The sequence below is a fragment of the Scylla paramamosain genome, chromosome 16, assembly GCF_035594125.1.
Source record: "Scylla paramamosain isolate STU-SP2022 chromosome 16, ASM3559412v1, whole genome shotgun sequence".
In the NCBI taxonomy this organism is placed as follows: Eukaryota; Metazoa; Arthropoda; class Malacostraca; order Decapoda; family Portunidae; genus Scylla; species Scylla paramamosain.
In genome coordinates this window covers 24,081,266-24,088,765 of record NC_087166.1, presented here as the reverse complement: position 1 = coordinate 24,088,765, position 7,500 = coordinate 24,081,266, and the positions used below count along the sequence as shown (strand labels likewise).

Here is a 7,500-nt window from a genome sequence, read left to right as displayed (position 1 = left end):
GCAGAAGGAATAATAACACACACACACACACACACACACACACACACACACACACACACACACACACACACACACACAGAGAGAGAGAGAGAGAGAGAGAGAGAGAGAGAGAGAGAGAGAGAGAGAGAGAGAGAGAGAGAGAGAGAGAGAGACTAAAAACAAGCTAGGAGGGGGAACACAAAGAAAGAACAAGGAACAGCAAACTTCTTGGCCCTCAACTGTTTGTACTAAGCTACGTAGGAGAGGCGAGAAAGGGGGAGAGAGAGAGAGAGAGAGAGAGAGAGAGAGAGATAGATAGAGAGAGAGAGAGAGAGAGAGAGAGAGAGAGAGAGAGAGAGAGAGAGAGAGAGAGAGAGAGAGAGAGAGAGAGAGAGAGAGAGGGGATAATTAGAGGTGATAAAAATAGTGTGACAGGAGGGAAAGTGACGTGAGAGTGAGGAAGTGATAGTGAATGTGAAGAGAGAGAGAGAGAGAGAGAGAGAGAGAGAGAGAGAGAGAGAGAGAGAGAGAGAGAGAGAGAGAGAGAGAGAGAGAGAGAGAGAGAGACGTAAGCATCTCTTCAAGAGTCCTTTAAGCCTGAGAGCAAGATTTAAAGTTACCTCTCTCTCTCTCTCTCTCTCTCTGTCTCTCTGTCTCTCTCTCTCTCTCTCTCTCTCTCTCTCTCTCTCTCTCTCTCTCTCTCTCTCTCTCTGGCTTTCTGCTCCAGTGGTCTTGTATGTATATATTTTCTGGGAGATAGTTACACACACACACACACACACACACACACACACACACACACACACACACACACACACACACACACACACACACACAACAGGGGGTTTATGCACGTTTATGAGGGTATTTTTCGCTCATGATGATAGTAATGAGGAGGGAGGTGGAGGAGGAGGTGGTGGTGGTGGTAAAGATGAAGAAGTTAATAGAGGAGGAGGAGGAGGTGGAGGTGGAGGTGGTGGTTAAAGAATGGATGAAAGGAGGAGGAGGAGGAGGAGGAGGAGATGAAGAGGTCAAAGAGGAGAAGAAAGAAGAAAAAGCAAAAGAAAGAAGAAAAGATTGTGTTGACTGAAGGAGAGAGAGAGAGAGAGAGAGAGAGAGAGAGAGAGAGAGAGAGAGAGAGAGAGAGAGAGAGAGAGAGAGAGAGAGGCGCCCAGTGACAAGATGGGAGAGTTTGTTATTTCCACTCAGGTAATATTCCTTCTACCCTTTCACCCTCTCACTCTCTCCCTCCCTCCCTCCCTCTCCCTCCCTCCCCCTCTCTCTCTCCCCCTTCCTCTCCCTCTCCCTCCATTATCCTCTCCCTTCAACACTCTCGGACTCCACGACCTCCACACTGTCGTTACTAACCGCAATTTCTCTCTCTCTCTCTCTCTCTCTCTCTCTCTCTCTCTCTCTCTCTCTCTCTCTCTCTCTCTCTCTCTCTCTGTCTTACATTTTCTCCCTTCCTTTCCTTCCTTCCTTTCTTTCTTTCTTTCTTTTTCTCTTTCTTTTTCTTTTTCCTTTCTTCCTCCCTCCCTCCCTCCCTCCCTCCCTCCCTCCCTCCCTCCTTTCTTTCTTTCTTTCTTTCTTTCTTTCTTTCTTTCTTTCTTTCTTTCTTTCTTTCTCTCTCTCTCTCTCTCTCTCTCTCTCTCTCTCTCTCTCTCTCTCTCTCTCTCTCTCTCTCTCTCTCTCTCTCTCTCTCTCTCTCTCTCTCTCTCTCTCTCTGTATGTCTGTCTGTCTGTCTGTCTGTCTGTCTGTCTGTCTGTCTTACATTCTTTCTCTCCCTCTCCCTCTCTCTCCCTCTCCCTCTCCCTCTCACAGGTATCATTTTAGTTTAAAGCGATTAAGATTTCGTGTCTCATCTTTTTACGTGCGGTGTGGAAGAAAAAAAGAATAAGAAGAGAAAACACGTGTAGGAGTGTCTGGTTCCTGTTGCCGTGTGGACCAGCGTGCATGTGCGTGTGTCTAAAGAGAGAGAGAGAGAGAGAGAGAGAGAGAGAGAGAGAGAGAGAGAGAGAGAGAGAGAGAGAGAGAGAGAGAGAGAGAGATATGAACCAGGGATGTGTGAGGATGAAGGAGAGAAAGTGTACGTGTGTGTGTGTAGGAAAGGGAGAGAGAGAGAGAGAGAGAGAGAGAGAGAGAGAGAGAGAGAGAGAGAGAGAGAGAGAGAGAGAGAGAGAGAGAGAGATGACTGGAAATGAAGAAAACATGAAGAAACTAAGACAATATGATAAAGGAAGGACAAAATAGGGAATAAGAAGGAAAAGAATGGAAAGGAGAAAACGAGTAGGATAATGGTGAAGGAAGGGAGAACATAAGAAACAAGAAGGAAAGGAAAGGAAGAACAAAGGATAATATAAGAATGTGAGAAAGAGAAAGACGAGGACAAGATAAAGAAAAAGAAGGAAATGAAGAAGCGAGAATCATTCGAGGATAAGGAAAAGATGAACATAGGACGATATAAAAACAAGAAATAGGACAAAATGAGGAGAAAGAAGAAAGACGAATAGAGAATGAAGAGAAGGGACAACATAGAAGGACAAAAATGAAATGAAGATAAGGGAAAAGAAAGAATACAGAATGATATGTTAAGAGAAAGAACAGCATGGAGAAGATGAAGAACAAGGAACAAGGCAAGGAAGAGGAAATGCTGCCAGTTCGAGGGAGGCATGCGGGTGATCAGGAGCGGCGCCGTGGCCACGTGGAGCTGTGCATGGGGCGGCGACTGACGAGGCTTGCAGGGACTGACTGACTGACTGACTGACCGACCGACCGACTGACTGACTGTGACTGGTGAAGTAGTAGAAGTGTGCAGTTACGCTTGTAAATTAGTGTGTGTGTGTGTGTGTGTGTGTGTGTGTGTGTGTGTGTGTGTGTGTGTGTGTGTGTGTGTGTGTGTGTGTGTGTGTGTGAGGCAGGTTCATTGAGTACCTAGATGTGTGTGTGTGTGTGTGTGTGTGAGAGAGAGAGAGAGAGAGAGAGAGAGAGAGAGAGAGAGAGAGAGAGAGAGAGAGAGAGAGAGATTTGACGCTATACTAGGGTCATATAGGACAAAGACTGAAAGAAAGGAGAGAGAGAGAGAGAGAGAGAGAGAGAGAGAGAGAGAGAGAGAGAGAGAGAGAGAGAGAGAGAGAGAGAGAGAGAGAGAGAGAGAGAATTGATTTACATCTGACGTCGCAATAGTGGGGTTATGGGAGAGAGAGAGAGAGAGAGAGAGAGAGAGAGAGAGAGAGAGAGAGAGAGAGAGAGAGAGAGAGAGAGAGAGAGAGAGAGAGAAAATTTCATCGCATGATCTTTATACATAGCCCAAAGTGACGTAGATAATGGAAGGAAGAATAATAGAGATAAGAAATGAAAGAAAACACTTAAACTATCAGAAGCCTTTTCAAATATTAATTCACTCATAATGTTAAGCTTCGTTTCGTTAAGCTGAATTTGGGTTTGGTTATGCCTCGTTTGCCTAGGTTTGGTTAAATTAGATTAGGTTTACGTTAGTTTAGTTTAATTAGGTCGTTAGATATGCTCAGGTCAAGTCAGGTTAGGGTTCGTTGAGTTTAGGTTAGGTTAGGTTAGTTTTAATTGAGTTTAGTTTAGGTTAGGTTAAGTCAGTGGAGTTTAGGACAAGTTAGGTTAGGTTAGTTTTAATTGAGTTTAGTTTAGGTTAGGTTAAGTCAGTGGAGTTTGGTTAGGTTAGGTTAGTGGAGTCTAGGATAGATTAGGTTAGGGTTTAATTTATTTTATGTTACGTTAGGTTAGGCTGTATCTTCCCATATTAATCCTTGCATTCATTTATTCACAACACGAGTCTGATTCCATTCATCTTTCCTCTCAATTATTCACGAGTTGCATTGTTTTTGAGAGGAAGGCGCTGATTTGCCTACCCCTCCTTGAATAAACAACAGGGGCGCTGCGTGTGTGTGTGTGTGTGTGTGTGTGTGTGTGTTCTCTGTCCCCTAAGCTGAGTACCTGAAGGAGACGCTGAAGGGGGAAGGGGAGGGAGGGAGAGAGAGAAGGAAGAGTGCGTTAATTATGTACAATTCTCTCTCTCTCTCTCTCTCTCTCTCTCTCTCTCTCTCTCTCTCTCTCTCTCTCTCTCTCTCTCTCTCTCTCTCTCTCTCTCTCTCAATAGAAAGCAGCGCCATTTGTGTTAATTATTCTCTCCTCCTCCTCTTCTTCCTCTTACTTCCCTCTTTCCCTCCTCTCCTCTTCCTCCTTCTCTCCTTGTTCCTCAGATCTATCCCCTTATATTTGTTCAGTGAGGCGTTCATTTCTTCTCTCCTCCTCCTCCTCCTCCTCCTCCTCCTCCTCCTCCTCCTCCTCCTCCTCCTCCTCCTCCTCCTCTCTGTGCCCTCAAGTCATCTTCTTAATCGTCTTTTCTAATTGGAGTTCGTTTTTTAACTTCTTATTTTTCCTTCCTTTTTTTTTCTCTCCTTCGCTTTCTTTCTCTCTTCGTGTGTTTTGAAATGTGAAAGATCTCAGGTACGGAGAAAGGCACTGTGGCAACGCGTCCTTGAATCGACCTACGTACGTGTTCTTATTCAGTGGTTTGTCCTTGTTTTGTTCTTTTGTTTATTCGTCGTTGTCATCTTTACATATTCTTATTCATTTATTTTTTATTGGTTTATCTCTTTCTATTCTCTTTTTTTTCTTTTGTTTTATTTTGTCTTGTTTTATTTTTATATTATTTTGTTCATTTTTACGCCTCATTTTTCGTGTTTTTCCGTTTTGTATTATTATTATTTTCCTCCTTTATCATTTTTTTTCATTCTCTTTTCTCTTTTTTTCTTTCATTATTTTCGTCTCGTTCTCCGGTTTTTTTTATTCTCCTTCCTCGTGTTTTTAATTATGTTCGTCTTTTTTTTTTTTTTTTCCTTTTTCGTGATGTCTCACTGTTGTCTTTCCTCTGTCGCTTATGTTCTGCTTGTTCTCTGTTATCATCTTTATTCTTTTCTTCCTATCTTCTCTTCCCTAGTCTGTCTGCACTTGCCCGTTTTTATTTATTTATTTATTTACTTTTCTTTCTCCCTTTCTCTCTGTCTCTTCCTCCCATTAATAGTTATCACATATCTCTGTCTCCTTTAGTTTATGACCCAATCTCTTCCAGCTAGTTTCTTTTTTCTTCTTTTTTTCTTCCTTTTCTTGTCTCCTGGATCTTCTCTTTCGCCCTCTCTTCTTATGTTTCTCTTCATCATCTCATGTCTTTATTTTTCATTGTTTTGTTTTCTCTTACTTTTTGTATTCATATTTTCTCCAGTAGTGTTATTTATTTGTTTATTTATTTATTTATTTATTTATTTATTTATTTATTTATTTATTTTATTTATTTTTTTGCCTTTCCTATGTGCTCTCTCTCTCTCTCTCTCTCTCTCTCTCTCTCTCTCTCTCTCTCTCTCTCTCTCTCTCTCTCTCTCTCTCTCTCTCTCTCTCTCTCTCTCTCTCTCTCTCTCTCCCCCATATCTTGTCTCCTGAGTTTTTCTTTTTTCCTTTTTTTTCCTTTTTCTCACTTTCGTCTTCCATTCCTCTTTAGTTTCCTTTTTTTCTTTCGTTTTCACAATTGTCTCTTCTTGTTCTCCCTTGCACCCTGTTAAGTTATTTTCTTCGCTTCCTTCTCTTTTTATTTCTCTTTCTCTCTTTCCATGTTCTCTTTCTTTCCTGTTACTGTCGTTCTTACCCGTTCTATCGCTTCCTCTTCTATTTTCTCTCTCCCTTTTTCCATCTTGTCTTCTTTTTTTCCTCCATTCCTTTTACTATCTCTCGTCTTTTCTCAATTCACTCAATTCCATTTCTCTTCTTTTCACTATAACTGCTTATCTTTCTCCCTTTTTTTTTTTTTGTCTTTTTCCTTCTTCTTCATCTTCTCTTCCTTCTCTCTTGTTACTCGTCTTTGTAATTACCTTTTTTTTCGCTTTCTCTTTAATTCGTAGTTTTTAATTTTCCACCGTCTCTCCATCTCCCCTTCCTCCTCTGCTACTATCGTCTTTGCTGTCCTCTCAGTCCTCTCAATTCTCATTCTCAGTTCCTTTCCCACATCAGCTCGTCATCTCCTGTCTTCCACTCACCGGCAGCTTTTCCAGTGCATTCATATCTCTCTTGTTTTCTTATTATCACTTCCTCACTTCCTGGTCTTGTTTACTCTTCCCCCTCCTCCTTTTCTCTCTTTCCTCTCGCTCGTGTCCACCGCCTCCCTCCTCCTTCTCCTCAACACACTCTGTGACAGTATCATTAAAATCTCAAATTAAGTCTCCTGTACCTGAATCTCACTTGGGAATTGCTTTTGCTGTTTTATTTCCCGTTGCGAAGAGGAGGAGGAGGAGGAGGAGGAGGCAGAGTTCCAAGGCTAGGGAGAATAGAGGGAGATAGGGAAGAGGGAAGATGAAGGGAGGAAGAAGGAGGATGGAAGATGAGGGGAAGAAGAGAAGGAGGGACAGAACGAAGAGGAGGAGGAAGGTGGAAAATGAAGGGAGGAAGAGGAAGAGAAGAGGAGGATAGATGCAAGATTAGGGAGAAGATGAGAGGGAGGAGGGAAAATAAGGAAAGAGAGGAGGAAGAGGAGGAGGGAGAGAATCGTTCGAAGACTTGGGAGGAGGGAAAATGACAGAAAGAGAAGGAGGAAGAGGAAGAAGAGGAAGAGGTGTGTGTGTGTGTGTGTGTGTGTGTGTGTGTGTGTGTGTGTGTGTGTGTGTGTGTGTGTGGGAGTGGGGGAGAGGTGGGGGGACTTGTTTCTAGTTAAATGATCCTCTATGGTCGTGATTTGGTTGTTGGTCCTTCGTTATGGTTGTTGTTGTTGTTGTTGTTATTATTATTATTATTATTATTATTATTATTATTATTATTATTATTATTATTATTATTATTGTTGTTATTGTTGTTGTTGTTCTCGTTATCATTATTGACTTTTTTGTTTTTCGTTGCAAGTGCCCACTCTCACTCTTACACACACACACACACACACACACACACACACACACACACACACACACACACACACACACACACACACACACACACACACACACACACACAGAGTATTGCTAACACTTTATGCCCGCTGGGCTTAATCATTAGCAACATTACCAGCCTTGCCGCTTGCCTGTCGTGTGCACGGTGACCGGTGGAGGCGGAGGCGGCGGCGGCAGCGGCGGCGGAAAAGTCTCCCCCGCAATTGCTTTGATCCCGGGACCTCCTAGCGGCGAGTTGATGGCGCTAACCACCGCGCCATCACGCTAATGCCAGTAGTCACTAACTAGTGGCCGCCAAAAGACTAGTCGGGAACCACAATGAAGATGCAAAATGCTAGAATGAACAAAATAGCTCAAACCACAGCGATCCCTCCCAGCCACCGACACTACCGCTGAGGCTTGTTACCCGCAGCTGGTGTTGCTAATGGCGTGCTAGACACCGATGAGCCAACATCACCCGCGCGCCGCCAACAATTATCACGCCACAGCGCCACAAGCCCCCGCCACATCCCACGTGCAGGTGTTCCTTCCCCCTGGGTGTCGCATCGTCCTCTACGTTAA

The 7,500-nt window shown here is 43.3% G+C and overlaps 1 protein-coding gene across 1 annotated transcript in view; it reads right to left on the bottom strand.

Annotated features, from left to right (window-relative positions):
- LOC135108219 (uncharacterized) overlaps positions 1-7,500 on the bottom strand; it is a 10,845-nt gene that overhangs the window by 2,678 nt on the left and 667 nt on the right. The gene's annotated exons all lie outside the window — the stretch shown is intronic.